The sequence below is a fragment of the Cibotium barometz genome, chromosome 27, assembly GCF_041138505.1.
Source record: "Cibotium barometz isolate CiBa-2024 chromosome 27, ASM4113850v1, whole genome shotgun sequence".
NCBI classification, from domain to species: domain Eukaryota; kingdom Viridiplantae; phylum Streptophyta; class Polypodiopsida; order Cyatheales; family Cibotiaceae; genus Cibotium; species Cibotium barometz.
Genome location: NC_141072.1, coordinates 50,590,602 through 50,598,116, shown reverse-complemented (window position 1 = coordinate 50,598,116; position 7,515 = coordinate 50,590,602).

Here is a 7,515-nt window from a genome sequence, read left to right as displayed (position 1 = left end):
GATGTGTTGTAGTGTCTCTAGAATTTTCCCAGCGACACTAAAGCATCACTAGGTATCATTTATAGCGAGACAGTGAAAAAATAACTTTTTGAACCCACGATGCCACCAACACAATTCGTTTCTCTCCCAAAATATTCCTTCCACTCCTTTCTTTGAAGGACTACACTGGCTCCATCTACTCCATCAATCTACCTCTATCCCATGCATTTATACTCCCATCCTCTTCCTCTCCCTCTTTCTCCTTATTCAGTCATCACATGACATAACTATTGTGTGACACCTAATGAAGATATTCTTCTCTTATGCTTAACCCTAATGAATAATAGAGTATATAATGAGATTAAGGTGAAATTTTAGAGTACTAACCTTCTTTTAGCTTCTTCTCCTTCTCCTTTTTATGAGCATGCTTAATGTGTGTTGGTCTTTTCCACATCTCTTATTTTTTATAGGTAGAGTTCATTAAATTTATTAAAAAATCACTTTTTAACTTTATGTTTTGTAGGCCTTGCACTAATCCTCCCTTTCGACTTGAAAATAAAGAGGTAAGCCCTCTTTTTCTTGTAATCGTTAATGTAAGCTCTATGTTTATTGCACTCCCGGGTGCCATGTTTAAGTTTAGCTTAATGCATAAAGCATGGATAGAGCTTATGCATAAAGCCTTCTGCATGAATCTTAATTCATGCTTAAAGCTACTACATAAAGCTTTATGCATAAATCTATGCATAAGCTTTATGCATAGATCTTAATTTATGCCTAAATCTTATGCATAAAGCTTTATGCAGCATAGATCTTATGCAAAATCTTAATACATGCTAAAAGCTTATGAATAGAGCTTAAAGCTTAAGCATGCTTTAAGCTTTTGCATAAAGCCTTATGCGTAGAGCTCTATGCATGCTTTAAGCTCTATGCATAAAGCTTTATGCATAGAGCTTAATGCATTAAGATTAAAGCATATATAGAGCTTATGCATAAAGCTTAATGCATTCTTAAAGCTTTTGCATTAAGCTTTATGCATAGAGTTTTTGTATACATAAAACCTTATGCATAGCGCTTAAAGTATGCTTTCAGCTTATGCAGCTTTATGCATGCCCAAGCTTATACATAAAGCTTTATGCATAGAGCTTAATGTATGACTTATGCATAGAGCTTAAGGCTTTATGCATAGAGCTTAATGCATTTAGCTTAAAGCATGTATAGAGATTAGGTAGGTAGAGTTCATTAAATGTGTTAGTAATCACTTTTTTTAATTTTATGTTTTGTAGGTCATGCACTAATGCTCTCCTTCAGCTTGATAATAAAGAGGTGAGCACTCTTTTTCTTGTAATTGTTAATGCAAGCTCTATGTTTACAGCACCCTTATGTGCTGGGTTTATTTGGGGCATATTCAGGGTATACAAATCTTGATCCATACCAAGCTTAAGACATGCATAGAGCTTATGCATGTTTTATGATGCTTAAGATTTAAAATTTGAATTATTTTTCTCATTTCCTGATCTTTTCTTGCTCAATTTTTAAGTATTTAAACCCTTAATAGTCTATATTCAAAAATTTTACTCTCAAAGAATTTAAACTTATATAAATTATTCTTTTTTAATTTATGTTTAATGTAAGAAAATGTGATAGGTAGATCTCCTTCTCGTGTGAGGAGCGTGACTATGCTTATTGTAATGGGATCTCAGCTATGTTTTGAATGGTTGCATATCAAACATGATGTCGCTTTGAACTATGATGCTATGTCTGCTGTAAGTTACTTATTTGAACAAGTTCTAAAAGTTCATATTCTTTTGGTTTTAGAAGCTTTTAGAATTTATCTTATTTGTATTTTAATATTACTTCATCTTATGTCATATAGGAAGATGAAGAAGAGGCAATAGGAGAGGAGGATGAGGATGATGATGATAAGGATGAGTAGAGACCGGCCCACTTTATCATTATGTATTTTACCTTTGTCTTTGCATATTCCCTATTATGTAACTCGAGACTCAATGTATCTTGCCTATCAATGTATCTTGCCTATCATGTCATTTTGGCGTTAATACAAGATTTACCTTCTATGGCATTTTGCATTTCATACTCGATGTAACTTACCTTCCATGGTATTTTGGATTTAATACAAACAAGTTTTCAGGTTTTAATATATTTCAAATATATGTTTTACTGGTTTTAATTATTCATGTGTTTGAGTTATTTTTTACATGTATTTTGATATGTTTGTGTATAAAAATTAGATCATATTCAATCAAAAGGGGCAGATTATGGATAATACCCCAATCTGTCCCAAAAATAAATTTGGTTCTCAACATCACTGAGCAGCGACTGATGTCAGAGCATTCAAGCTCAGTACACTAAGCATAGTCCGAAGAAAGATATACAGTTCGAGTAGAGAATGTAGTAGGGTAGTAGATAGAGTGGATTGCAATAGGTGAAGCTAGAGGAAGCATTCCTTGAGTATGTATGCATAACTAGTATATCATTAAGCTCTTAGATGAATTTCAAAGACCTAGAAACATGCATGATCAGTTTTGAAAGTTGACTCACCATTAACGGTAAGGGAAAAGCAAACATGGGGATAGTAGTGGAATAGATGCTTAGTTCTGTAGTAAGACTTGAAAGTGAAGATCGAGTGAAGGTGTTTAAATAAAAATATCAATTAAATTCAAAATTAGTTAAAGTAGAAAGTTAGTCAAGGTTAGTAGTAGTCCAAGGAGAAAGGATAATAGGGTGTCCATCTCGTCATGAAGTTTAGTAGAAGGGAATGTCACATGTACATCCATGTCATTGTTAATCCTTTGCTTGAACAGTCTTAACTCTTGATTAAGCTTCAATTAGGATATTATTTATGTCACCAATATCATCTTCATCAATACAATGAAGCTATAGCAAGGCAATATCATACACAAATAGCAATGAATGACATTAATCTTACTCGTATATAATATTAATATTAATTCTTCATCATATGAATACTTTCATGTAAACATACGTTCTTGTTGTATGCTTGAGGGAGAGGAGGGCTTATGTATGAGTTTGTGGGAGAGGAGAGCTTGTGTATGAGTTTGTATTTAGGTCACCAATATCATCTTCATCAGTACAACGAAGCTATAGCAAGGCAATATCATACACAAATAGCAGTGAATGACATTAATCTTACTTGTACATATTATTAATATTAATTCTTCATCTTATGAATACTTTCATGTAAACATACATTCTTGTTGTATGCTTGAGGGAGAGGAGGGCTTACGTATGATTTTGTGGGAGATGAGAGCTTATACGTTCTTGTTTGTGGGAGAGGAGAGCTTATGTAAATAGACGTTCTTATGTTTGGATAAATAAAATACTAGTTGGTTATATTAAATGTTGGTCAATCTATTGTAAATGTTTAAAAATTTGTGCTTAAATTAGATATTAGTCATGAGATTATTGATGACCATGTCATATGTTTGGATAAATAAAATACTAGTTGGTTATATTAAATGTTGGTCAATCTATTGTAAATGTTTAAAAATTGGTGCTTAAATTAGATATTAGTCATGAGATTATTGATGACCATGTCATATGTGTACATGACATGACATATAATAGATCTAGAGTGTACTCTTTATTTAAATCGTTATGGGACACATATGCAATGTATAATTTAAATAATTAGGTTAATAGAACTTTTAGGTAAATATCTTAAAGTATATTTAAAAAAATCTTAAGATCATTTATATATTTTAAACATGTATATGGGTTTAGATTTATCAATTATATACGGTTATATCACATGTAACTAATGTAAAGAATTTCTACATTACTCGTTGAAAACTTTTCATAGCACATGCATTCAAACTTTCTTTACAGGATAATGTTTAATATGTTAATTACTAAAGAGTATATAAAGTACTACTTCACTTGTTAGCTTTATGAGTCTAGTTATAGCACTTGCATTTAGAGATGTAGCCATTTATATGATAGTGAAGTGTGGATGTAGGCTACTAATAGATTGGAATATTTTTTCTTTGGGAGGTTTTCTTTTTCGGAGTCTATGTAGGTACTCTTGTGAGTGTAAGTAATCTTATTATGGCACTTCACTTGTACTTACGTGTTCTCATCGGTCTATTTTGAGTGATGTGCTTTTATCTTTCTTCTTCCTTATTGTATCCATGTTTGTTGCTACTTGGGTCATCACTTTAATCATTGATATTAGAGTTAAGTTCTCTTTGTTTACTTCCTTGTCATCTTTTTCTCAAGTTGATCTTTTAATTCTCATATTGATTTGATCATAGCGTCGTCTATAGTCATGTTTATAGTTTTTAGTATACTAACACTTATAGCATCAAAAAAACAACATGGCTTATGATTCTTACAACAACACTTACACCCCGACATGTTTCTAGTTCCCTTTAGAAAAGCCACGATATAAATGTCGCTACCCTCTCTTTCTATTGTAGTGATTTGACTAGTGAGGAAAGTTATAGGGAGCTTTTCCTCAATCATGTACATTGGCTCCAATTGCCATTACTCGGGCTACATCAATAGTGGATGGATGAATCTTCTTGGAGCTTAGAGTTGAGTCCATTTAACTAGCACAAATAATCTTATAAACTACTGCAAAATAATAAAATAAATCATATAAGAATTTTACTTTTTCATATCTCACCACTACCCCCTTTTTGTAGATGGCCTCGTGCACTTTCTGATCTCCGCACTTGCTAATTCATTTGGTAAGAATGAACTATGTAGCACAAAATATTGCCATCAATGTTATGTAATTATGATGCAAGACTATCATGAAGCTTATATAAGTAAATTAAGCATACATGTAACATCCTATGCTAGTCATGCATTTTTAGACCATATAATTGAGTTTCTCCTTTCTTCTTTGTTTTTGTAAATGCCCAAAGAATGCATGACACCCATAGGGGTACAAAAGGAGGAAATTTAATTCTTCACTCTTTTCTCCTTGTTCTTTAATGTCAATATCCAAGGTGCTTTAGGTAAAATTACCTTCCCATTCTCTTGAACTATTTGGCCAAATGGGTGGGGTTGAGGTATTCAATCAATCTCAAGTTCTCTAAAACCGCTAAAGAAGCTTGCTTGCCAATTATGCGGTCCCAATATTCGATGCTACATTTTTAATGATGTGAATTGAATCTAGAAGATAATTTATTGTTAGCTTTTTCCAATATGGGATACAAAAGAAGATTAAGTATCGTGTCATTCCCAGTTGTGGCATATAGGATGATCCTCTCCACAATACATCCTAATAACATACTCTTAGAGGATGTGGGGGGGCTCTTTTTGTAGACAGAAAAAATTTCTCATAATTAAATGAAAATGTCAGTGATGGTCTTCATACACAACCTTATTGAGATGCATAGTCCATGATGTAACAAGCAACGGTCCATAAATCAGACAAGCATTGTGATCGGATGTTGTGACTCCCAATTATGCATAATGCACAAATAATTTATATTTAGAGACAACTCATTTTATATAATTCAAATCATAGGAAGGTGATTAAGCATAGAAAATATACTGGAGCACTCTCCATATCCCCATAAAGGCATGATTTGTCCATATTAAAATTGCCTTCACCTATGTGCTACATTGTGTAAGCGGTCGGGACATATCACACACTTGGATACCATGCCATAGTGTATCAAGCTCCATGGTTGAAGGTACTTTGATGCTATGCCATAGTGTCTCAATCTCCTCCTTTTATGGACCAAACCGGGTGAAGGGTTTATTATACCTTCCATCAATTAGTCAACCAAACCTATAAAAATGCCTTCAAACGATGGGGGAGAGAAGAAGGATAGAGATTTCATGTATAGGGTGCCATGCATGCATGAGCAGTTCCCAACCCACCACACACATTTTTTGATGAGTGGGAAAGGAACCACATAATAAAGATTCTCAATAATAGGATGTCTCGTGCAAGGAGGTGCAAAAAACATGGTTCGTAACTGCCTTGCAATTGCACAATTAAGAAGTGGGAGAAGGTAAAGAAAGACATTAGTGAGGGTACTCAATACCCTTAGCAAAAGGCGATGCATGCAAGACAGCTTTTAGAAGTACAGTGTGATAAAGTATGGCTCCTACAACAAAAAGGTAGCCTAGCTCGGACGATTTATAAGTTTTTTCTTTGCCATGCATCATTAAGTTTAGTTCATTTGTCCTCGTGAATTTTATCTCTTGCATGTAGTAATTTGGTGTAGGAAAGGGTAGAAAGTCATGCCCCAATGGCTCACGAGAATAGGTACTACAAAAGCATCACAATGAAGCCGAGGCTTGGGAGTGGCTCAGATAAGAGGGAGTGGTCACACCAATGCTGATATCCAATGAGCTCAGGGAAACTTAGTGATTCTTATGTTGTTTTGCTTGTCTAATGTTTCTGCATTGTTTCATTATTTAATGTAGGAAGACAATGTTGAAAGTGGTGGTGCACAAGGTGAAGACACGGGCGAGGAGGATCTTGATGAAGATGAACATGAACATGAACATGATGAATTAATTTAATTAGTTTTCTTAGTCATCTTCATCTTTTTTCAGTTTTGGATATGATCAATTTTTGTAGTTTTCAATATAATAGTGTTGTAATGCTCAATGGTGACTGGTTCTCCCATAGGTGGCACTTCCCCTGGTGTGTTACAAACTCCAATGCCCATTCTCACTCCCACTAGTGCCTTTAGTCCCTTCTTGTATGTCGACGCTAGGCCATCTCGTGCTAGGAAGTTCTCCCACTCCCTGTTCTTCTCATGCACTTACTCCATGATATCATGGGACCTCCTTGAGTGGTAGGATATTTGGCTCTTCTCATCAATCCAGGGGAGGGGAGGCAAGGTTGTGACAATTGTTTTGGGGGTGGTTTAAGAAATCATACCCAATTTGTCGCTATTTCTACACCATCACCAGTGGATGATCTAGACCACCATATGATCATGCTCAGCTTCCTTACTGCGTGTAAAAAGATCTAATGAGAGAATCATTGAGGATCACAAGGGACTAGGTGATAACATGCATGCTCAGCTTCCTTATCGTGTAAGAAGGTCCAATGTGAGCATCATTTAGGATCACAAGGGGAGTAGGTGATAACACGCATACACTAGAAGGGATAAGGATCACAAGGGGAGTAGGTGATATATAACATGCATGCACTATAAGGGATAAGGGCTATGGCCAATCATTGACTATCTTTGTTAATGTTACAGGTCTAGCCATTAAATATAAACCTATGCAAATTAATTAATTTTATTAAGCATTGATGGATTCTCCCACATAATAACTATGACCACTAATTTTCACTGCTCTTGAAACTTCTCTCTCTCTCTCTCTCTCTCTCTCTCTCACACACACACACACACACACACACACACATTCAATGGTCCATGGTGTCCATGCTAATCTACTCCATGTGTCTATATGTCCATGCTGATCTACTCCAATGATGATGTAAGCCCTGATTCTTATGCTAGCTATGCTATATGGAGGATTGATTATCTAAATGAAATGATGGGTTTTACTTAT